The 26,086-nt window shown below is 47.8% G+C and overlaps 1 protein-coding gene across 1 annotated transcript in view; it reads right to left on the bottom strand.

The window, feature by feature from the left end:
* fgfrl1a (fibroblast growth factor receptor like 1a) overlaps window positions 1–26,086 on the bottom strand; it is a 106,904-nt gene that overhangs the window by 11,456 nt on the left and 69,362 nt on the right. The gene's annotated exons all lie outside the window — the stretch shown is intronic.

Here is a 26,086-nt window from a genome sequence, read left to right as displayed (position 1 = left end):
GTCAGTGGGAAATAACATCCTCCCAGTGATAAAACAGTTTTATAATTCACAGCTCTAGCAGTGATCCAATATGCTCTAATGTGTCTATGGATGTAGTAGTGGGATTAGGCCAGAACTAGAATCCAGCCTGAAGTAACATGGGATGATGAAGACCCCAGATCATCTCTGTGACTGGTCCTGCTCAAGGCTTTGTTCTGCCACCCCCCTCCTCACTCCAGGAGACACAGAGTGATGGACTAACAATGATGGGTCAATGCTAAACAGATCGGCCATACTGAACATCATGAAACCACTTCAAGATGTGGACATATTCTGAGGAGCCGTTCATCAGAGATGCAAGAATCAGACGTTACATCAGGTAGGACTGGGTAAACCAATGCCAACTTGTCAAACCTGATAAGTGACTGATCTATTCTCAGTGGCTATATGTGCTAATATTGGCCTGGCTGGCCTGCGCTGAAGAAAAATCTGATGCTTGTGAAAAGAGCGAGCCAAGAACAGTCTTGGACCACCTGCGGGTGCCACATGCATTGATTTGGAGCCAACGTCTTTGAATTCAGCCATTTGGACTGAGAATATATTTTAAATGCAAATAGAAGAAAATGAAGGCAGCTTCCTGTTGGCTCTTTTTGTGCAGTGCTGGATGGTTGTATCTGACGAACTGGTAACCTGTGTTGCTGTATGGTATTCTGCTTACACCACACTCTCCCCTGCTCCTCCCTCCAACTCCAACACATGACCGGCATGTTCAGAGCTGGCAGTTCTTTGAAGCCGGCGGCAGGACAGTTTGATCTCAAAGAATACATGGTTAAGCACTCTTACAGTACTGGGCCTACAAAAGAGAGGAAAGGCGGGGAGGAGGGGAGAGGAAGAGGTGAAAAGGTGTGGAGAATAGAAGAGAGGAGGGGAGTGGAGGAAGAGAGGAAAAGAGAAGAAGAGAAGGGAGAAAGAGGAGAGAGGAAGGGGAGAAAAGAGGAGAGGAAAAGTAGAGAGGAAGAGGAGGGGAGGAAGAGGAGGAGAAGAAAGGAGAGAAAGAGCACGAGGAGAGAGGAAGAGGAGAAGAGGGAAGAGGAAGAAGAGAGGAAGAGAAAGGAAGAGAAGATAGGTTATGAGAGGAAGAGGAAAGAGGAAGAGGAGAGAGGGTAGGAAGAGAGAGGAAGAGAAGAGAATATAGGAAATGAGAGGAAGAGGAAAGAGAAAGAGGGGGAGATGAAGAGAAGAGAGGAAGAGGAGAGAGGAGAGAGGAAGAGGAGGAGAAGCTGTCACGACTTCCGCCGAAGTCGACCCCTCTCCTTGTTCGGGCGGCGTTCGGCGGTTGACGTCACCGGCTTACTAGTTGCCACCGATCGATGTTTCACTGTTCGTTTGGTTTTGTCTTTATTGTGTACACCTGTTTTGAGTTTCCCTAATTATGTTCATTATTTAAACCTCTGCATTTCCTGTTTGTCTTGTCTGTGATTGTTTGTCTGTTTTGTGTAGTTGGAGGTGTTTCTCCAAACTATGTATTTTGATGAGAAGATGGATTGATACATTTTAGTAAACACGTTTTGTTTACCTTCATCCCTGTGTCCTGCGCCTGACTCCTCCACTTCTCTAAGAAAATCCTTTACAGAAGCGAGGGGATACATTTTTTTAACCTTTATTTAACTAGGCAAGTCAGAGGAGGAGAGGAAGAGAAGAGAGGAAGAGAGCACCACTGATGGACACCGGACAGCTTCATTATCAATCCACTCACCCAGCCATGCTCCTTACATACTAGGCCCCTACAGTGGGCCCCTACAGTGGGCCCCTACAGTGGGCCCCTACAGTGGGCCCCTACAGTGGGCCCCTACACTCCCTCCCTCTCTCTCTCTCCCTTCACAGTACCCTTTCTTCAAATCAAAATGCAAATACAATGTATAGGTATATACACCACATACATTTGAAGTCGGATGTTTACATACACTTAGGTTGGAGTCATTAAAACACGTTTTTCAACCACTCCACACATTTCTTGTTAACAAACTATAGTTTTGGCAAGTCGGTTAGGATATCTACTTTGTGCATGACACAAGTCATTTTTCCAACAATTGTTTAGACAGATTATTTCACTTATAATTCACTGTATCACAATTCCAGTGGGTCAGAAGTTTACATACACTAAGTTGACTGTGCTTGGAAAATTCCAGAAAATGATGTCATGGATTTAGAAGCTTCTGATAGGCTAATTGACATAATTTGAGTCAATTGGAGGTGTACCTGTGGATGTATTTCAATGCCTACCTTCAAATTCAGTGCCTCTTTGCTTGACATCATGGGAAAATCAAAAGAAATCAGCCAAGTCTGGTTCATCCTTGGGAGCAATTTCCAAACGCCTGAAGGTACCACGTTCATCTGTACAAACAATAGTACGCAAGTATAAACACCATGGGACCACTCAGCCGCCATACCGCTCAAGAAGGAGGCACGTTTTGCTTCCTGGAGATGAACGTACTTTGGTGCGAAAAGTGCAAATCAATCCCAGAACAAAAGCAAAGGTTCTTGTGAAGATGCAGGAGGAAACAGGTACAAAAGTATCTATATCCACAATAAAACGAGTCCTATATCGACATAACCTGAAAGGCCGCTCAGCAAGGAAGAAGCCACTGCTCCAAAACCGCAATAAAAATGCCAGACTACGGTTTGCAACTGCACATGGAGACAAAGATCGTACTTTTGGAGAAATGTCCTCTGGTCTGATGAAACAAAAATAGAACTGTTTGGCCATAATGACCGTCGTTAGGTTAGGATGAAAAATGGGGAGGCTTGCAAGCCGAAGAACACCATCTCAACTGTGAAGCACGGGGGTGGCAGCATCATGTTGTGGGGGTGCTTTGCTGCAGGAGGGACTGGTGCATTTCACAAAATAGATGGCATCATGAGGAAAGGAAAATTATGTGGATATATTGAAGCAACATCTCAAGACATCAGTCAGGAAGTTAAAGCTTGGTCGCAAATGTAACGCCCTGGCCATAGAGAGGGGTTTTTGTTCTTTATTTTGGTTAGGCCAGGGTGTTACATTGGGTGGGCGTTCTATGTTCATTTTTCTATGTTTTTAGTATTTCTTTGTTTTGGGCCGTGTGTGGCTCCCAATCAGGCACAGCTGTAGTTCGTTGTTGCTGATTGGGAGTCACACATAAGGAGTCTGTTTTTCCTTTGGGTTTTGTGGGGGTGTCACGGTTGTCTTCGTCCTCTGACGAGATAACGAAATCGTCATCGGAAAATGTGGACCAATACGCAGCAGGTTCGTGAATGCTCATCTTGATTTTTATTCACTACAAAAATGAACATACAAAAATAACAAAATACGAAAACGAACAACTAACAGTCTGTCAAAGCATAGTGCTTTACACAGAACAATCACCCACAAAACACAAACACAAACACACCCTCATTTATGAGACTCTCAATCAAAGGCAGATAGAAAACACCTGCCTTCAACTGAGAGTCCCAACACCAATTCACCAGACATAGAAACAGACATACTAGACTCCACATAGAAATACCTAAACAAACCAACACCCGGAATTACTAAAACAAACACCCTTAAACCAAACACACCACCCTGAACCACATAAAACAAATACCCTCTGTCACGCCCTGACCAAACTACAAACAATTAACCTTATATACTGGCCAGGACGTGACAGTACCCCCCCCTTAAAGGTGCTACCCCAGAAGCACCTTAAAAACAAAAAAAAATACCCCCAAACAATACCTAAAAGAAAAATTCCCCCTTACTAAAGGGAGGGAAGGGAGGGTGGCTGCCGTCAACGACGGCACTGTGCTACACCCCCCCTCCCCAACCCACCTATCTTGGAGGCGGCTCAGGTTCTGGCCGTTCCAGGCAGTCTGGGCAGTCTGGCGGTTCGGGGCGGTCTGGGCAGTCTGTCAGCTCGGGGCGGTCTGGGCAGTCTGTCAGCTCTGGGCGGTCTGGGCAGTCTGTCAGCTCTGGGCGGTCTGGGCAGTCTGTCAGCTCGGGGCGGTCAGGGCAGTCTGTCAGCTCGGGGCGGTCAGGGCAGTCTGTCAGCTCGGGGCGGTCAGGGCAGTCTGTCAGCTCGGGGCGGTCAGGGCAGTCTGTCAGCTCCGGCAGGTCAGGGCAGTCTGTCAGCTCCGGCAGGTCAGGGCAGTCTGTCAGCTCCGGCAGGTCAGGGCAGTCTGTCAGCTCCGGCAGGTCAGGGCAGTCTGTCAGCTCCGGCAGGTCAGGGCAGTCTGTCAGCTCCGGCAGGTCAGGGCAGTCTGTCAGCTCCGGCAGGTCAGGGCAGACTGGCCACTCCGGCAGTTCAGGGCAGTCTGGCCACTCCGGCAGTTCAGGGCAGTCTGGCCACTCCGGCAGTTCAGGGCAGTCTGGCCACTCCGGCAGTTCAGGGCAGTCTGGCCACTCCGGCAGTTCAGGGCAGTCTGGCCACTCCGGCAGTTCAGGGCAGTCTGGCCACTCCGGCAGTTCAGGGCAGTCTGGCCACTCCGGCAGTTCAGCGCAGTCTGGCCACTCCGGCAGTTCAGCGCAGTCTGGCCACTCCGGCAGTTCAGCGCAGTCTGGCCACTCCGGCAGTTCAGCGCAGTCTGGCCACTCCGGCGACTGTTGACTGACGGGCAGCTCCGACGACTGTTGACTGACGGGCAGCTCCGACGACTGTTGACTGACGGGCAGCTCCGACGACTGTTGACTGACGGGCAGCTCCGACGACTGTTGACTGACGGGCAGCTCCGACGACTGTTGACTGACGGGCAGCTCCGACGACTGTTGACTGGCGGGCAGCTCTGACGACTGTTGACTGGCGGGCAGCTCCGACGACTGTTGACTGGCGGGCAGCTCCGACGACTGTTGACTGGCGGGCAGCTCCGACGACTGTTGACTGGCGAGGCTGGGTTTACGCACTTGCCGTTTAGTGCGGGGAGCGGGAACAGGACGAGTCGGACTGGGTGGACGCACTTCCGGGTCCGCACGAGAGACAGGAGCTGGAAACCCAGGGCTATGGAGGCGCACAGCCGGTCTAGATCTTACCTCCTGCACAACCCGCCTTGGCTCGATGGAACTAGTAGCCCTGCACGAGCGGAGTGCTCGTACAGGGCAGACTGGGCTGTGCAGGGGCTTGATGGTAGCCGTGCGTAGAGCGGGAGTTGGGTAGCCTGGTCCTCGGAGGCGTACCGGCGACCAGATGCGCTGCGCAGGCATCCTCCTACCAGGCTGGATGCCCGCTCTAGCACGGCACCTGCGAGGGGCTGGAATAACTCGCACCGGACTGTGCGTGCGTATGGGTGAGATATTGCGCTTCTCAGCGAAACATGGCGCTCCCCACCTCATACGCTCCTCCATATAACCACGGGTAGCTGGCTTCCGGCTCTTCCTTCGCCTAGCCAAACTACCCGTGTGCCCCCCCCCAAAATTTTCTTGGGGGTGCCTCTCGTGCATCTCCTTCAGCGCGTCCACTCTGGCCTCGTACCAACGCCTCTCTGCCTTGGCTGCTTCTATTTCCCACTGCGGGCGGCGATACTCCCCAGCCTGATGCCAAGGTCCGGCCCCGTTCAGAACTTCTTCCCAAGTCCACTTCTCCCGCCAGTCCAACTCGAACGCCTTCTGCTCCTTCCTCTGCTGCTTGGTCCTTGAGTGGTGGGTGATTCTGTCACGGTTGTCTTCGTCCTCTGACGAGATAACGAAATCGTCATCGGAAAATGTGGACCAATACGCAGCAGGTTCGTGAATGCTCATCTTGATTTTTATTCACTACAAAAATGAACATACAAAAATAACAAAATACGAAAACGAACAACTAACAGTCTGTCAAAGCATAGTGCTTTACACAGAACAATCACCCACAAAACACAAACACAAACACACCCTCATTTATGAGACTCTCAATCAAAGGCAGATAGAAAACACCTGCCTTCAACTGAGAGTCCCAACACCAATTCACCAGACATAGAAACAGACATACTAGACTCCACATAGAAATACCTAAACAAACCAACACCCGGAATTACTAAAACAAACACCCTTAAACCAAACACACCACCCTGAACCACATAAAACAAATACCCTCTGTCACGCCCTGACCAAACTACAAACAATTAACCTTATATACTGGCCAGGACGTGACAGGGGGATTGTTTTCTGTCTCGTTCGTGTTTGCACCTGACAGTACTGTTTGGCTGTCGGTTTTCTTGTTTTTTGTATAGTGTTCTTTCGTCATTAATAAATTCCTGAAGATGAACACTAACTCTGCTGCACCTTGGTCTACTCTCTCTAGACAGCCGTTACAGCAAATGGGTCTTCCAAATGGACAATGACCCCAAGCATACTTCCAAAGTTGTGTCAAAATGGCATAAGGACAACAAAGTCAAGGTATTGGAGTGGCCATCACAAAGCCCTGACCTCAATCCTATAGAAAATCTGTGGGCACAACCTAAAAAGTGTGTGTGAGCAGGGAGGCCTTCAAACCGGACTCAGTTACACCAGCTCTGTCAGGAGGAATGGGCTTAAGGGAAGCTTGTGGAAGGCTAACCAAAATGTTTGACCCAAGTTAAACAATTTAAAGGCAATGCTACCAAATACTAATTGAGTGTATGCAAACTTCTGACCCACTGGGAATGTGATGAAAGAAATAAAACCTGAAATAAATCATTCTCTCAACTATTATTCTGACATTTCACATTCTTAAAATAAAGTGGTGATCCTAACTGACCTAAGACAGGGAATTGTTACTGGGATTAAATGTCAGGAATTGTGAAAAACTGAGTTTAAATGTATTTGGCTAAGGGGTATGTAAACTTCTGACTTAAACTGTACATATGAAGTGGGTGAAACAGTATGTAAACATTATTAAAGTGACCAGTGTTCCATGACTATGTACATAAGGCAGCAGTCTCTAAGGTACAGGGTAGAGTACCTGGTGCTAGCCTGCTAGTAACAGTGTCTAAGGTACAGGGTAGAGTACCTGGTGTTAGCCTGCTAGTAACAGTCTCTAAGGTACAGGGTAGAATACCTGGTGTTAGCCTGCTAGTAACAGTCTCTAAGGTACAGGGTAGAGTACCTGGTGTTAGCCTGCTAGTAACAGTGTCTAAGGTTCAGGGCAGGGTGCTGGGCGGAGGCTGACTAGTGATGACTATTTAACAGTCTGGTGGCCTGGAGATAGAAGCTGTTTTTCAGTTTCTCGGCCCCAGCTTTGATGCACCTGTACTGTCTCCGCCTTGTAGATGCTAGCTGGTATAAACACGCTCGGGTGGTTGAGGTCCTTGATGATCTTCTTGACCTTCCTGTGACACCAGGTGCTGTAGATGTCCTGGAGGGCAGGCAGCGTGCCCCCGGTGATGCGTTAGGCTGAGTGCCCCACCTTCTGGAGAGCCCCGCCGTTGTGGGCGGTGCAGTTACCGTACCAGGCGGTGATACAGCCCGACAGAATGCTCTCAAGTGGTGTCTACTGCACATTCAAACACTAAAGACACTATGAGGGTTTATTGTGATTACACTATGAGGGTTTATTGTGATTACACTGTGCACTTACATTTGAGCACACACACACACAAAGAACATGACCATGTTGAACATCATTCCATCAATTTCAGCTGAACTCAATAACAATATCCCCCCTCATTTAATAAGATCCCCCCAATCACAAGTCAAATGTCCTACAGTAATATACCCTCCATGTCCTACAGTAACATACCCTCCATATCATACAGTAATACAACCTCCATGTCCTACAGTAATATACCCTCCATGACCTACAGTAATATACCCTCCATGACCTACAGTAATATACCCTCCATGTCTACAGTAATACAACCTCCATGCCCTACAGTAATAGTTTATGTGTCGGGGGGCTAGGGTCAGCCTGTTATATCTGGAGTATTTCTCCTATTTATCCAGTGTCCTGTGTGAATTTAAGTATGCTCTCTCTAATTCTTTCTTTCTTTCTCTCTCTCTCTCGGAGGACCTGAGCCCTAGGACCATGCCTCAGGACTACCTGGCATGATGACTCCTTGTTGTCCCCAGTCCACCTGGCCATGCTGCTGCTCAAGTTTCAACTGTTCTGCCTGCGGCTATGGAACCCTGACCTGTTCACTATGATTACTATTATTTGACCATGCTGGTCATTTATGAACATTTGAACATCTTGGCCATGTTCTGTTATAATCTCCACCCGGCACAGCCAGAAGAGGACTGGCCACCCCTCATAGCCTGGTTCCTCTCTAGGTTTCTTCCTACGTTTTGGCCTTTCACGGGAGTTTTTCCTAGCCACCGTGCTTCTACACCTGCATTGCTTGCTGTTTGGGGTTTTAGGCTGGGTTTCTGTACAGCACTTTGATATATCAGCTGATGTAAGACGGGCTATATAAAAAAATTATTTGATATACACTCCATGACCTACAGTAATATACCCTCCATGACCTACAGTAATATACCCTCCATGTCCTACTGTCACGTCCTGACCCTAGTAAGATGTCATTTTCTATAGTAGAGTAGGTCAGGGCGTGACAGGGGGTGTTTTGTGTTTTTCTATGTTTTCTATTTCTATGTTTAAGTTCTAGTTTTTCTATTTCTATGTTGGGGTTGTTTAGGTTAATCTCCAATTGGAGGCAGCTGATCCTCGTTGCCTCTGATTGGAGATCATATTTAAGTAGGGGTTTTTTCTCTTCCTGTTTTGTTGGTTATTATCTTTTGAGTAGTGTTTGTTTCTCTCTGCGTCACGGTGTGTTGTTTTTGTATATTCAGTTATTTAGGGTATTTCATTATGTTTCACGAAAAAATTATAATGTGGAACTACAAACACGCTGCGTTTTGGTCCGATCCTTCAGACAACCGTGACAGAATAACCCACCATAATAGGACCAAGCAGCGTGGAAGAGAATGGACCTAGGAGGAAGTTCTGGACGGAAAGGGATCCTGGACATGGGAGGAGATCCAGGCTGGATGGGATCGCCTTCCATGGGAACAGGAGGAGGCAGCGAGAGCAGAGTGGCGACGAGAGGAGGCACGATACCAACGGCGAGGCAAGTGCGAGAGGCAGCCCCAAAAAATGCTTTGGGGGGGCACACGGGGAGATTGGCAGAGTCAGGTTGGAGACCTGTGCCAACTCCCCGTGCTTACTGTGGGGGGCGAGTGACCGAGCAAGCACCAAGTTATGCTGAGAGATGCACTGTGTCGCCAGTGCGCAGCTACAGCCCGGTGCGCTCGGTGCAAGCTCCTCACAGGTGCCGTGCTAGAGTTGGCATTCAGGAGTTTGTTTTTCATGGGTTTTTGTGGGAGATTGTTCTTGTTTAGCTGTTTGCCTGACAAGACTGTCAAGTTCGTTTTTGTTTTGTATACGTTTATGTGTTTTCCTTCTTCACTATAATAAAAGAAGATGAGTGTACATTTTCCCGCTGCGTCTTGGTCTCTACCCTACGAAACCCGTGACACCATGTCCTACAATAATATACCCTCCATGTGCTACATTCATATACCCTCCATGTCCTACAGTAATATACCCTCCATGTCCTACAGTAATATGCCCTCCATGTCCTACAGTAATATACCCTCCATGTTCTACAGTAATATACCCTCCATGTTCTACAGTAATATACCCTCCATGTCCTACAGTAATTACAGTAATATATCATCCATGTCCTACAGTAATATAACCTCCATGTCCTACAGTAATTACAGTAAAATAGCCTCCATGTCCTAAAGTGATATACCCGCCATGTCGTACAGTAATAAACCCTTAGTGTCCTACAGTAATATAACCTCCCTATCCTACAGTAATTACAGTAATATACCCTCCATGTTCTACAGTAATATACCTTCCATGTCCTACAGTAATTTCAGTAATATACCTTCCATGTCCTACAGTAATATATCCTCCATGTCCTACAGTAATATATCCTCCATGTCCTACAGTAATATACCCTCCATGTACTACAGTAACATACCCTCCATGTCCTACAGTAATTTCACTAATATACCTTCCATGTCCTACAGTAATTGTAGTAATATACCCTCTGTGTTATACAGTAATTACAGTAATATATCCTCCATGTCCTACAGTAATATACCCTCATGTCCTACATTAATTACAGTAATAGCCTACATGTCCTACAGTAATTACAGTAATATACCCTCCATGTCTGACAGTAATTACAGTAATATACCCTCCACATCCTACAGTAATTACAGTAGTATACCCTCCATGTCCTACAGTAATATACCCTCCATATCCTACAGTAATATACCCAACATGTCTTACAGTAATTACCATAATACCCCCCATGTCCTACAGTAATTGCAGTAAAATATCCTCCATGTTCTACAGTAATTACAGCAATATACCCTCCATATCCTACAGTAATATACCCTCCATGTCCTACAGTAATTACAGTAATACCCTCCATGTCCTACAGTAATTACACAAATATACACTCCATGTTCGACAGTAATTACAGGAATATACCCTCCATGTACTACAGTAATATACCCTCCATGTCCTACAGTAATTACAGTAATATACCTTCTATGTCCTACAGTAATTACAATAATATACCCTCCATGTGCTACAGTAATTACAGTAGTATACCCTTCATGTCCTACAGTAATATACCCTCCATGATCTACAGTAATTACAGTAATATACCCTCCATTAGCCTTCTGATATACAGTATATCCAAACAGCATGGCTGCAGAAAATCAGCCTTCACCCGTTGCGGCCCGCCCATCAAAAACTCTCCCTGATTCATAGAAAGTCAAACAAAGACATGCAGTATGAGGGGAGTCAGGTTTCTCAATAAAACAAACTCCCTTTCCCCTTTCTTCTGGGGAAAATGGCACAACAGCGTGCTACATTTCACACATTCACTGACTGGGTGCCCTGTGACAGGCCTGTTTGTGTAACCCCACAGTGTATTTGTTTTAATGTCTGCAGAGTAGCTAGGCGGCAGCTCTGGAAGGCCCGGCGCTCAGTCCTCCGAAATATGAATCCCTGAGTCCAGTGTTGGTGTAGGCCTCTGTTTTCCAACAGGGTCATGTCCTTCAGTAATTTTTATTCAGAGACATTGGATCTCAGTCTGGACAGTCTAGTCTGGTAGCGAGAGGGTGGGTGGGTCAGTGTCTACTGTCCTCTCTTATTCACTGGCCAAGCCTAACTCTTCACAGTTCAATTGTGGCTTGAACCCCTCAGAATCAGAGCTTTGCCACAACATGTTTTAGATTGATGTACAAGGCCAGATAATAGAATGGTTGGACAGAATATTACCCCCAACTAAACACCCAGATCTAAACAAATAATATTTCTCCCAAAACCACACTAATTACTCTGTAATCTTTTCTGCTTTTTGAGCAGAAACTAGAGTGTGAAACCCGAGAGGGATTGTTATTCCAGCTCCACACACAAAGACTGAGCTCCAGAGGATTGACAGTGTGCAATGCTAGCTACAGCCTTCACCCCCAGCTCTCATGAGAATCTGATTTACACAATTCCAGGGCCTAGCTTATGGAAACCATTACCATTTGGTGCTGTTACACAGGTCTGTATTAACGACTGGCTCTAAACGGAGGGGGAGATTTACGAGCAGTGGCGTTACTAAATTATCTAGTGCCACTACACCCGTACAAAGGAATGAATAACACAGAGAGGCCGACAGATTAACAACCTGTTGAGGATATTTACAGTCAAAATCGCACCAGATGCATCTTTGAAGCGTTAACATTTTCAAAGTTCATTAAACATTACTGATTCGGCGCTATTAAAATGTTGACATTTCACAACATTTCCTGAGTGTGAGTTTTAATTGGTTTTAATGGCCAGACGATGTATGCTTGGCTTGCATTGCCTAAGAACTCAATTCGCAGAGGCCCTCCACAAATCCTTTTCATCTCCCTTTTTGTAGAGCGAGTGTCTTCAGCATGAAAGAGACATGAAACTAGAGTGAATCTTTTTAAACATTCTTTTTCACTAAGCTGTTCACCTAATAGTTGCTCCTTTGAAAGTTATTTTAGACTGAGCCAAGGCAACAACGTTTATGACTAATACTATTTACTAAATGTGATTATGCATTGCAATTTCTGAGCTATATCAACAAATACGAACATGCTTAAACTGTAAATTGTTCTGTGAATAGTTTCCAGCTTTCAGACCATTCCATAAGGTAATCCATCTGCATGGGCCGATTACCCAGGATGCCTTGCTCTCTGGCAGGGGTCCACGGCGAGGAATTGCATGGCAGATTTAGGGAGGACTTATTCTGTCGAGCAGAGGACTGACCCGGCATTAAGCATTTCCTCTTCTCTTTTAGGGATTACCAGCACAGAGGGGGGAACGACTTGGACCACGCGACTTCCTGCCTCAGTCCAGGGTTCTCTGGGACCTCAGCACCAGGAGAGTCAGAGGGTCAAAACTAGCCACAATCTGGCCTTCTGGGCTGACTCCTGGTCTATCTGTTCTGGACCCACTTTTCTAAATGAGTCCGGACCCAGTACCACTGTCCTATGAGTCTGGACCCAGCTGCTCTGAAGCTACCCTGCAACAGCCAGGAGCTTCCAACTGACACGTAGGTCGATGTCTAAGGGGTTTGTCAACAAATCAACAGCTACAGCACTAGCACGAAATAGCGCAATGTTGGTATGATAAGTCCATAGTCCAGAACGCAACGTATTTAAAAAAGCATATGAATGTGTAACAGATAGGTTGGGGATAGGTTCCATTTAATCAAAACAACATGATACAGATGTACCTACATCAGTATCTGGAGAGACATTCTGAGAGCCAGTCTAGTTCAACATGGCGGTGGTTCAGTCAGGAACGGGAACTTAAGGAATAGCTAACACTTTTCCTTACTCAGACTGTTAGGGACCCCAAGACAAACACCTGCTATTATAACAAGTCATTCGAACCCCCTAAAACACCACAGTATATGTCCCTTCTAAATTCAGAAACAAACCGATCAGTTCAGCAACAGGTTCAGCTCTCTATGTTCAAAGTCAACACTAACAGACAAGTATTTCAGTGATTTCTACTGCGATTTTTCAGACAAAAGAAAAACACAGCTTATGTGTGTGTGTGTGTTTTTGTAACTCCAAGCAGAGCTCTGTACTTCCTCACGTCGGTTTGATCTCCTGCCATCAACGGGCTCTGTAGTCTAACTGTGGTCACCTGTGTGAGGGGAAGGATAGAGGACCTGCTGCACCTCAGGTTCCAGTGTGTACAGAGTCCCGTGGGCAGCCGTGTTCAGCACACACAGCTGGGACGCACACACACACTGTCCTTGACTGTCATTCTCTGGAGAAAAATATCCTTTTGTTGTTCCACTTATGGTAAGAGAATGGAAGCTGTTTTTGGTGTGCCGTGCATACTCTGTAAAACTAGACCACTGGTCAGTGTCTCCCTGACATACCCTGTCAGAACCACTTTGGGCTTGTGGTTTCTATACCTGGCAGTGTTGGAGGGTTGCTCTGTGTGTGGAAGAGAGAAGCAGCAGGTATAATCACTAGGGGGAGGTAATGTCTGATTAGGCATCATTCAGTCTCCTGGTATTAGTGAGAGGAAGAAATCCACCTATAGTAGTGTAGATCAGTGGTTCCAACCAGGTGTACTAGGACCCCTGGGGATACATGGCCTATCCACAGGGGGTACTTGAGAAGAGTCATGAGACCATAGACCTACTGGTAAAATGCACAAGGGGGTACTTCAGTGGTACTCCGAGCAGAGCAACATTCAGTTGGTTGTACAGTAACCGATAACGGTAGGGAACCACTGGTTAAGATGGCTAAACACTTTCCAATTTCGTCTGGTATGACGTAGCATTGCGATAAAGCCACTCTCACTACACTTGAAGTTAATAAGAATACGACTTTCAGATCGCGAAAACGTCTATCATACATGTCAGGTGTCAATACTGGCCGATGTCATAACGCGGGAGGTTGTCTTCTCTCGAATGAGCCATTGATCATATTTTTGCGATACTCCTACCTAGATACATTTGTAATTTACCAAAGGGTCTACCACATTTCTCCTACTCGTCTGCCTTTTCAGTCCAGGGTGCATTGCATGGCCGTTGCAAATGTCAGACTCCACTCCACGAGGCACATATATCTGCAAGTTGAACATGGTGAGATTGTAGACTCCTAAACTGATAGTGCAGTTTGTTTAGGCAATTTTACAGCTAGCTAGCTACTTCACATGCTGATGTTGACTTTGGTATTATTTTGTGTAGCTAAGTTTGATAGTTTGCTAGCTAGCTAGCTAGCCAGCCCATAGAGAGGGTATTGCATTGTGGCTTTTGTGGTCAACTTGAGCTGCAACTGATTTCCACAATGTTGCCACCAACCTTATTATAATGATAACAAATATTGTATGCACATATTTAACACTCCAAATTATAGGAATTTGTTGTTTTGGGTGGATTTTTTTCTTTATCATAGTTCAAATACACAGTATGATTAATGATTAATGTGATGGATCTTTTGTCATGAAACATTGCAAACCGATTCCTATTCACTATTGAAATGTGCTATACCAGGATTACTGTTAAGTTTCTGTATCTATTACTTTAATGTATCTTTAAATGGTAATGGAACGCTATCGTATTCTGCTGAACAATTTGGAATTGATGGTGCGGTTGATTGTTGAGATGAACATTTTGAAAATGAATATAAAGAACAGATCCTTGGAGCATGAACATTACTAAGTACAAATATAATGTCAACATTCGCTAAAATAACATATCTGAGTACAAGTGGTCCATCCAGTTGGTCATAAATGTCAAGTGCGATGCATTTTATAAGTTCTGAAACCTGCAGTTAGTATCATGTTCTGTGTGTATCCGCACTAAAATGACTTTTTTTGTTCACTGTTCAAACTTTGGTTTCTGCCTCACTTGGAAAGCACATTTCCCTCATGCCTGTGTGCAGGGGCTGCTTCATATCATGTTAACACTTCATTTACTCAGGGTCACGTATGAAAGCCAAATATTTGCCTAAAATGGGTTTATGGGTGGACTGGAGAAGACACAATGGAACGCTGAACCCCCCCAAATTAGGATGATGGACTGATCCAACCCCCTCACATTAGGATGATGGACTGATCCAACCCCCCCAAATTAGGATGATGGACTGATCCAACCCCCTCACATTAGGATGATGGACTGATCCAACCCCCTCACATTAGGATGATGGACTGATCCAACCCCCTCACATTAGGATGATGGACTGATCCAACCCCCTCACATTAGGATGATGGACTGATCCAAACCCCTCACATTAGGATGATGGACTGATCCAACCCCCTCACATTAGGATGATGGACTGATCCAACCCCCTCACATTAGGATGATGGACTGATCCAACCCCCTCACATTAGGATGATGGACTGATCCAACCCCCTCACATTAGGATGATTTGTCCAGGCAGGTCCCACATGGATTCACTTCAAGGAGGGAACCGACTGGATTCCACCTCACATGTCTGTCTGTCTGTCTGTCTGTCTGTCTGTCTGTCTGTCTGTCTGTCTGTCTGTCTGTCTGTCTGTCTCTCTCTCTCACAGGAGCCTCTCACTAACACCAAAGAGGACAGTACACATGGGGAAGGGACACATTTATGTCCACACAGGTCTATCTCGATTTCATTTACAGTCTCTAGCTATGCTTTTGTTCAGTTTAACTTTTTATTCTCTGAGTTGTAAGAGCAGCCCTCCTAAAACATATCTGAGGGGAAGTGAAATTAGGAGATTCACAGTTGTCTTCGGAGGTGGTCGCTGCCTGCGACGTGTGTCTCTGTCTCTTCTCTTCCACTCTCCCGCTCATCATCCCAGCTGCTTCAGTGTAACTCTAGCAAACATCAAGGCCAGGATGGGGCTTTACCGAATTAACATATCTCACATATTGATCGCCCCACGCTCCCTTTGAAACCGACACTCCCGCCCTTGCACTTTGAACTCCCTCTCTCCAGTTCCGTCCAAATCATTTCAACATATAAAGGCTCTGTAAAAGCAATGGGGTTCAGGTTTGAGGTTCCTGTTACGGAGAAATGAAAGTTAATTCAGAGAAGCAGGGAACATATATTGACATCCCCCTACATCTAACGTAAGTTTAAGAAGATGGGTAATATACAGGACATGGATATTATTACAAATCATATTGATACAAACTGCAACCTGCCAAAACACTTTTACAGGTTGTTTACACATACTTTATGTGCATGGACGAAACACAGATAAACAGTCTGTACTACACTGTACCATAAAACCCTTTGTGGAATGTGAGACTACCTTATGCAACCCATACTACAAAGTCAACAGTCAGCCAAAAACTAAAGCATTAGGTTAAAAAACCTGTCATCTTTCACTGTGTCGAGGTTACTGCTGACAGTGTGCCTTTGACGAATGAACGTTTACAGCAAAACACTAACTTGTACTTTTTACTGTTCTACATCATTCGACTATTCCATACATTATTACGAGGAGGAGATGAGGGCTGAGTGAACTCTACTTTGTGGTTTGTGCTTGACTAGGTACAACATGTTTATAAAGCCTAACTAATTGACTTTCCACCATATGACAGCTTTCCTCCCTCTCCCAGACGTGTATAGCACATCCTGAAGGAGTATCACTTAGATCTTACAAATCACACAGTGGAAGCTACAAACCACATCAACACAGAGTTTCCACTCAAGGAGAATGTCTTTGCCGCGCTGGCTGACATACCTTCATAAACTATGGTAAATCTCTGAATAACGCAAACGTCTGCAGTTGAAATGAATTGAGAACGATTACAGTGAATGAATGGTACGTGGGTATACAGAACGTTTTGAAATGTGCTCAGGTCAGAAGAATGTAAAAACAAGCCTTCATCCCCGTTGACTCAAGCTATCACTTTCAACACAGCGTCCTGCTGATCAAACTGACGTCCGATAGCCGAGGCGCCGGGGAATGATTCCTATGTTTGTGTAACAAACTAACAAAAAGGGGTAATCGCATAGCTATACTCATACCCAGATACGGCCTGGTAAAGGGAGACCTTTATATCAACATTAGAAATAAAAAGTAGCTGAATTCTGAAATCATGCTGATTAACGGAAACAAGTTCAATTGAACTGAAACAAGTTTTCCACCTTGTTTGGACTTCTAATGGAACATGAACGTTGTTTAAAGTCTCTCTTCTCTTATAAAGGAGACAAAAAGATTGAAAAGATTTAAATATTAATTTATCCAGAGAATCTGCACATGAACAAAAGCAGACAAGAGGAAAGTCAGACATTCATTGTCATTACTGATCAAAGTGACGCTAGTGGTTCTTGGGTAATTCAACAGGGACAAACATTTCTCAAACACAAGAGGACCAAAAAGGAACATTATGCAGAATTGCTGGACAAAGGCTTCTGAAACTTCAAAAGGAATCTTTTGTGTGCAAAGTACTCTTTCTTCAAACATGTCTTTACAAACTGCTATACCTATCCCCCCATCCACACTCCACTAGCTATACCTATCCCCCATCCACACTCCACTGCTATACCTATCCCCCCATCCACACTCCACTGCTATACCTATCCCCCCATCCACACTCCACTGCTATACCTATCCCCCCATCCACACTCCACTGCTATACCTATCCCCCATCCACACTCCACTGCTATACCTATCCCCCCATCCACACTCCACTGCTATACCTATTCCCCCATCCACACTCCACTGCTCTACCTATCACACCATCCACACTCCACTAGCTATACCTATCGCCCCATCCACACTCCACTAGCTATACCTATCCCCCCATCCACACTCCACTAGCTATACCTATCCCCCCATCCACACTCCACTGCTATACCTATCCCCCCATCCACACTCCACTGCTATACCTATCCCCCCATCCACACTCCACTAGCTATACCTATCCCCCATCCACACTCCACTAGCTATACCTATCCCCCATCCACAATCCACTGCTATACCTATCCCCCATCCACACTCCACTAGCTATACCTATCCCCCCATCCACACTCCACTAGCTATACCTATCCCCCATCCACACTCCACTGCTATACCTATCCCCCCATCCACACTCCACTGCTATACCTATCCCCCTCATCCACACTCCACTGCTATACCTATCCCCCATCCACACTCCACTGCTATACCTATCCCCCATCCACACTCCACTAGCTATACCTATCCCCCATCCACACTCCACTAGCTATACCTATCCCCCATCCACACTCCACTAGCTATACCTATCCCCCCATCCACACTCCACTGCTATACCTATTCCCCCATCCACACTCCACTTGCTATACCTATTCCCCCCATCCACACTCCACTTGCTATACCTATTCCCACATCCACACTCCACTGCTATACCTATCCCCCCATCCACACTCCACTTGCTATACCTATTCCCCCATCCACACTCCACTTGCAATACCTATTCCCCCATCCACACTCCACTGCTATACCTATTCCCCCATCCACACTCCACTGCTCTACCTATCACACCATCCACACTCCACTAGCTATACCTATCGCCCCATCCACACTCCACTAGCTATACCTATCCCCCCATCCACACTCCACTGCTATACCTATTCCCCCATCCACACTCCACTGCTCTACCTATCACACCATCCACACTCCACTAGCTATACCTATCGCCCCATCCACACTCCACTAGCTATACCTATCCCCCCATCCACACTCCACTAGCTATACCTATCCCCCCATCCACACTCCACTGCTATACCTATCCCCCATCCACACTCCACTGCTATACCTATCCCCCCATCCACACTCCACTAGCTATACCTATCCCCCATCCACACTCCACTAGCTATACCTATCCCCCATCCACAATCCACTGCTATACCTATCCCCCCATCCACACTCCACTAGCTATACCTATCCCCCCATCCACACTCCACTAGCTATACCTATCCCCCATCCACACTCCACTGCTATACCTATCCCCCATCCACACTCCACTGCTATACCTATCCCCCTCATCCACACTCCACTGCTATACCTATCCCCCATCCACACTCCACTGCTATACCTATCCCCCATCCACACTCCACTAGCTATACCTATCCCCCATCCACACTCCACTAGCTATACCTATCCCCCATCCACACTCCACTAGCTATACCTATCCCCCATCCACACTCCACTAGCTATACCTATCCCCCCATCCACACTCCACTGCTATACCTATTCCCCCATCCACACTCCACTTGCTATACCTATTCCCACCATCCACACTCCACTTGCTATACCTATTCCCACATCCACACTCCACTGCTATACCTATCCCCCCATCCACACTCCACTTGCTATACCTATTCCCCCATCCACACTCCACTTGCTATACCTATTCCCCCATCCACACTCCACTAGCTATGCCTATTCCCCCATCCACACTCCACTTGCTATACCTATTCCCCCATCCACACTCCACTAGCTATGCCTATTCCGCCATCCACACTCCACTTGCTATACCTATTCCCCCATCCACACTCCACTTGCTATGCCTATTCCCCCATCCACACTCCACTAGCTATGCCTATTCCCCCATCCACACTCCACTTGCTATACCTATTCCCCCATCCACACTCCACTTGCTATGCCTATTCCCCCATCCACACTCCACTTGCTATACCTATTCCCCCATCCACACTCCACTTGCTATACCTATTCCCCCCATCCACACTCCACTTGCTATGCCTATTGCCCCCCATCCACACTTGCTATGCCTATTGCCCCCCATCAACACTCCACTGCTATACCTATCCCCCCATCCACACTCCACTGCTATACCTATCCCCCTCATCCACACTCCACTGCTATACCTATCCCCCATCCACACTCCACTGCTATACCTATCCCCCATCCACACTCCACTAGCTATACCTATCCCCCATCCACACTCCACTAGCTATACCTATCCCCCATCCACACTCCACTAGCTATACCTATCCCCCCATCCACACTCCACTGCTATACCTATTCCCCCATCCACACTCCACTTGCTATACCTATTCCCCCCATCCACACTCCACTTGCTATACCTATTCCCACATCCACACTCCACTGCTATACCTATCCCCCCATCCACACTCCACTTGCTATACCTATTCCCCATCCACACTCCACTTGCTATACCTATTCCCCCATCCACACTCCACTGCTATACCTATTCCCCCATCCACACTCCACTGCTCTACCTATCACACCATCCACACTCCACTAGCTATACCTATCGCCCCATCCACACTCCACTAGCTATACCTATCCCCCCATCCACACTCCACTGCTATACCTATTCCCCCATCCACACTCCACTGCTCTACCTATCACACCATCCACACTCCACTAGCTATACCTATCGCCCCATCCACACTCCACTAGCTATACCTATCCCCCCATCCACACTCCACTAGCTATACCTATCCCCCCATCCACACTCCACTGCTATACCTATCCCCCATCCACACTCCACTGCTATACCTATCCCCCCATCCACACTCCACTAGCTATACCTATCCCCCATCCACACTCCACTAGCTATACCTATCCCCCATCCACAATCCACTGCTATACCTATCCCCCCCATCCACACTCCACTGCTATACCTATCCCCCATCCACACTCCACTGCTATACCTATCCCCCCATCCACACTCCACTGCTATACCTATCCCCCATCCACACTCCACTAGCTATACCTATCCCCCCATCCACACTCCACTAGCTATACCTATCCCCCATCCACACTCCACTGCTATACCTATCCCCCCATCCACACTCCACTGCTATACCTATCCCCCTCATCCACACTCCACTGCTATACCTATCCCCCATCCACACTCCACTGCTATACCTATCCCCCATCCACACTCCACTAGCTATACCTATCCCCCATCCACACTCCACTAGCTATACCTATCCCCCATCCACACTCCACTAGCTATACCTATCCCCCCATCCACACTCCACTGCTATACCTATTCCCCCATCCACACTCCACTTGCTATACCTATTCCCACCATCCACACTCCACTTGCTATACCTATTCCCACATCCACACTCCACTGCTATACCTATCCCCCCATCCACACTCCACTTGCTATACCTATTCCCCCATCCACACTCCACTTGCTATACCTATTCCCCCATCCACACTCCACTAGCTATGCCTATTCCCCATCCACACTCCACTTGCTATACCTATTCCCCCATCCACACTCCACTAGCTATGCCTATTCCCCCATAGACACTCCACTTGCTATACCTATTCCCCCATCCACACTCCACTTGCTATGCCTATTCCCCCATCCACACTCCACTAGCTATGCCTATTCCCCCATCCACACTCCACTTGCTATACCTATTCCCCCATCCACACTCCACTTGCTATGCCTATTCCCCCATCCACACTCCACTTGCTATACCTATTCCCCCATCCACACTCCACTTGCTATACCTATTCCCCCCATCCACACTCCACTTGCTATGCCTATTGCCCCCCATCCACACTTGCTATGCCTATTGCCCCCCATCAACACTCCACTTGCTATGCCTATTCCCTCCCATCCACACTTGCTAAGCGCCTCCCCCCATCCACACTCCACTGCTATACCTATCCCCCCATCCACACTCCACTGCTATACCTATTCCCCCATCCACACTCCACTTGCTATACCTATTCCCACCATCCACACTCCACTTGCTATACCTATTCCCACATCCACACTCCACTGCTATACCTATCCCCCCATCCACACTCCACTTGCTATACCTATTCCCCCATCCACACTCCACTTGCTATACCTATTCCCCCATCCACACTCCACTAGCTATGCCTATTCCCCCATCCACACTCCACTTGCTATACCTATTCCCCCATCCACACTCCACTAGCTATGCCTATTCCCCCATCCACACTCCACTTGCTATACCTATTCCCCCATCCACACTCCACTTGCTATGCCTATTCCCCCATCCACACTCCACTAGCTATGCCTATTCCCCCATCCACACTCCACTTGCTATACCTATTCCCCCATCCACACTCCACTTGCTATGCCTATTCCCCCATCCACACTCCACTTGCTATACCTATTCCCCCATCCACACTCCACTTGCTATACCTATTCCCCCCATCCACACTCCACTTGCTATGCCTATTGCCCCCCATCCACACTTGCTATGCCTATTGCCCCCCATCAACACTCCACTGCTATACCTATCCCCCCATCCACACTCCACTGCTATACCTATCCCCCTCATCCACACTCCACTGCTATACCTATCCCCCATCCACACTCCACTGCTATACCTATCCCCCATCCACACTCCACTAGCTATACCTATCCCCCATCCACACTCCACTAGCTATACCTATCCCCCATCCACACTCCACTAGCTATACCTATCCCCCCATCCACACTCCACTGCTATACCTATTCCCCCATCCACACTCCACTTGCTATACCTATTCCCCCCATCCACACTCCACTTGCTATACCTATTCCCACATCCACACTCCACTGCTATACCTATCCCCCCATCCACACTCCACTTGCTATACCTATTCCCCATCCACACTCCACTTGCTATACCTATTCCCCCATCCACACTCCACTGCTATACCTATTCCCCCATCCACACTCCACTGCTCTACCTATCACACCATCCACACTCCACTAGCTATACCTATCGCCCCATCCACACTCCACTAGCTATACCTATCCCCCCATCCACACTCCACTGCTATACCTATTCCCCCATCCACACTCCACTGCTCTACCTATCACACCATCCACACTCCACTAGCTATACCTATCGCCCCATCCACACTCCACTAGCTATACCTATCCCCCCATCCACACTCCACTAGCTATACCTATCCCCCCATCCACACTCCACTGCTATACCTATCCCCCCATCCACACTCCACTGCTATACCTATCCCCCCATTCACACTCCACTAGCTATACCTATCCCCCATCCACACTCCACTAGCTATACCTATCCCCCATCCACAATCCACTGCTATACCTATCCCCCCATCCACACTCCACTAGCTATACCTATCCCCCCATCCACACTCCACTAGCTATACCTATCCCCCATCCACACTCCACTGCTATACCTATCCCCCATCCACACTCCACTGCTATACCTATCCCCCTCATCCACACTCCACTGCTATACCTATCCCCCATCCACACTCCACTAGCTATACCTATCCCCCCATCCACACTCCACTGCTATACCTATCCCCCCATCCACACTCCACTGCTATAACCTATCCCCCCATCCACACTCCACTAGCTATACCTATCCCCCATCCACACTCCACTAGCTATACCTATCCCCCATCCACAATCCACTGCTATACCTATCCCCCCATCCACACTCCACTAGCTATACCTATCCCCCCATCCACACTCCACTAGCTATACCTATCCCCCATCCACACTCCACTGCTATACCTATCCCCCCATCCACACTCCACTGCTATACCTATCCCCCTCATCCACACTCCACTGCTATACCTATCCCCCATCCACACTCCACTGCTATACCTATCCCCCATCCACACTCCACTAGCTATACCTATCCCCCATCCACACTCCACTAGCTATACCTATCCCCCATCCACACTCCACTAGCTATACCTATCCCCCCATCCACACTCCACTGCTATACCTATTCCCCCATCCACACTCCACTTGCTATACCTATTCCCACCATCCACACTCCACTTGCTATACCTATTCCCACATCCACACTCCACTGCTATACCTATCCCCCCATCCACACTCCACTTGCTATACCTATTCCCCCATCCACACTCCACTTGCTATACCTATTCCCCCATCCACACTCCACTAGCTATGCCTATTCCCCCATCCACACTCCACTTGCTATACCTATTCCCCCATCCACACTCCACTAGCTATGCCTATTCCCCCATCCACACTCCACTTGCTATACCTATTCCCCATCCACACTCCACTTGCTATGCCTATTCCCCCATCCACACTCCACTAGCTATGCCTATTCCCCCATCCACACTCCACTTGCTATACCTATTCCCCCATCCACACTCCACTTGCTATGCCTATTCCCCCCATCCACACTCCACTTGCTATACCTATTCCCCCATCCACACTCCACTTGCTATACCTATTCCCCCCATCCACACTCCACTTGCTATGCCTATTGCCCCCCATCCACACTTGCTATGCCTATTGCCCCCCATCAACACTCCACTTGCTATGCCTATTCCCTCCCATCCACACTTGCTAAGCGCCTCCCCCCATCCACACTCCACTTGCTATACCTATTCCCCCATCCACACTTGCTATGCCTATTTCCCCCATCCACACTCCACTTGCTATGCCTATTCCCTCCCATCCACACTTGCTAAGCGTCTCCCCCCATCCACACTCCACTTGCTATACCTATTCCCCCCATCCACACTCCACTTGCTATACCTATTCCCCCATCCACACTCCACTTGCTATACCTATCCCCCCCTCCCACTCCACTTGCTATACCTATCCCCCCATCCACACTCCACTTGCTATACCTATTCCCCCCATCCACACTCCACTTGCTATACCTATCCCCCATCCACACTCCACTTGCTATGCCTATTCCCCTATCCACACTCCACTTGCTATACCTATCCCCCCATCCACACTCCACTGCTATACCTATCCCCCATCCACACTCCACTAGCTATACCTATCCCCCATCCACACTCCACTAGCTATACCTATCCCCCATCCACAATCCACTGCTATACCTATCCCCCCATCCACACTCCACTAGCTATACCTATCCCCCCATCCACACTCCACTAGCTATACCTATCCCCCATCCACACTCCACTGCTATACCTATCCCCCCATCCACACTCCACTGCTATACCTATCCCCCTCATCCACACTCCACTGCTATAACCTATCCCCCATCCACACTCCACTGCTATACCTATCCCCCATCCACACTCCCTAGCTATACCTATCCCCCATCCACACTCCACTAGCTATACCTATCCCCCATCCACACTCCACTAGCTATACCTATCCCCCCATCCACACTCCACTGCTATACCTATTCCCCCATCCACACTCCACTTGCTATACCTATTCCCACCATCCACACTCCACTTGCTATACCTATCCCCCATCCACACTCCACTGCTATACCTATCCCCCCATCCACACTCCACTTGCTATACCTATTCCCCCATCCACACTCCACTTGCTATACCTATTCCCCCATCCACACTCCACTAGCTATGCCTATTCCCCCATCCACACTCCACTTGCTATACCTATTCCCCCATCCACACTCCACTAGCTATGCCTATTCCCCCATCCACACTCCACTTGCTATACCTATTCCCCCATCCACACTCCACTAGCTATACCTATCCCCCCATCCACACTCCACTGCTATACCTATCCCCCCATCCACACTCCACTGCTATACCTATCCCCCCATTCACACTCCACTAGCTATACCTATCCCCCATCCACACTCCACTAGCTATACCTATCCCCCATCCACAATCCACTGCTATACCTATCCCCCCATCCACACTCCACTAGCTATACCTATCCCCCATCCACACTCCACTAGCTATACCTATCCCCCATCCACACTCCACTGCTATACCTATCCCCCACCACACTCCACTGCTATACCTATCCCCTCATCCACACTCCACTGCTATACCTATCCCCCATCCACACTCCACTAGCTATACCTATCCCCCCATCCACTCCACTGCTATACCTATCCCCCCCTCCACACTCCACGCTATACCTATCCCCCCATCCACACTCCACTAGCTATACCTATCCCCCATCCACACTCCACTAGCTATACCTATCCCCCATCCACAATCCACTGCTATACCTATCCCCCCATCCACACTCCACTAGCTATACCTATCCCCCCATCCACACTCCACTAGCTATACCTATCCCCCATTCCACACTCCACTGCTATACCTATCCCCCCATCCACACTCCACTGCTATACCTATCCCCCTCATCCACACTCCACTGCTATACCTATCCCCCATCCACACTC

Source organism: Salmo trutta, chromosome 13 (assembly GCF_901001165.1).
Source record: "Salmo trutta chromosome 13, fSalTru1.1, whole genome shotgun sequence".
Classification (NCBI taxonomy): domain Eukaryota; kingdom Metazoa; phylum Chordata; class Actinopteri; order Salmoniformes; family Salmonidae; genus Salmo; species Salmo trutta.
This window is presented reverse-complemented; position numbering and strand designations above follow the sequence as displayed.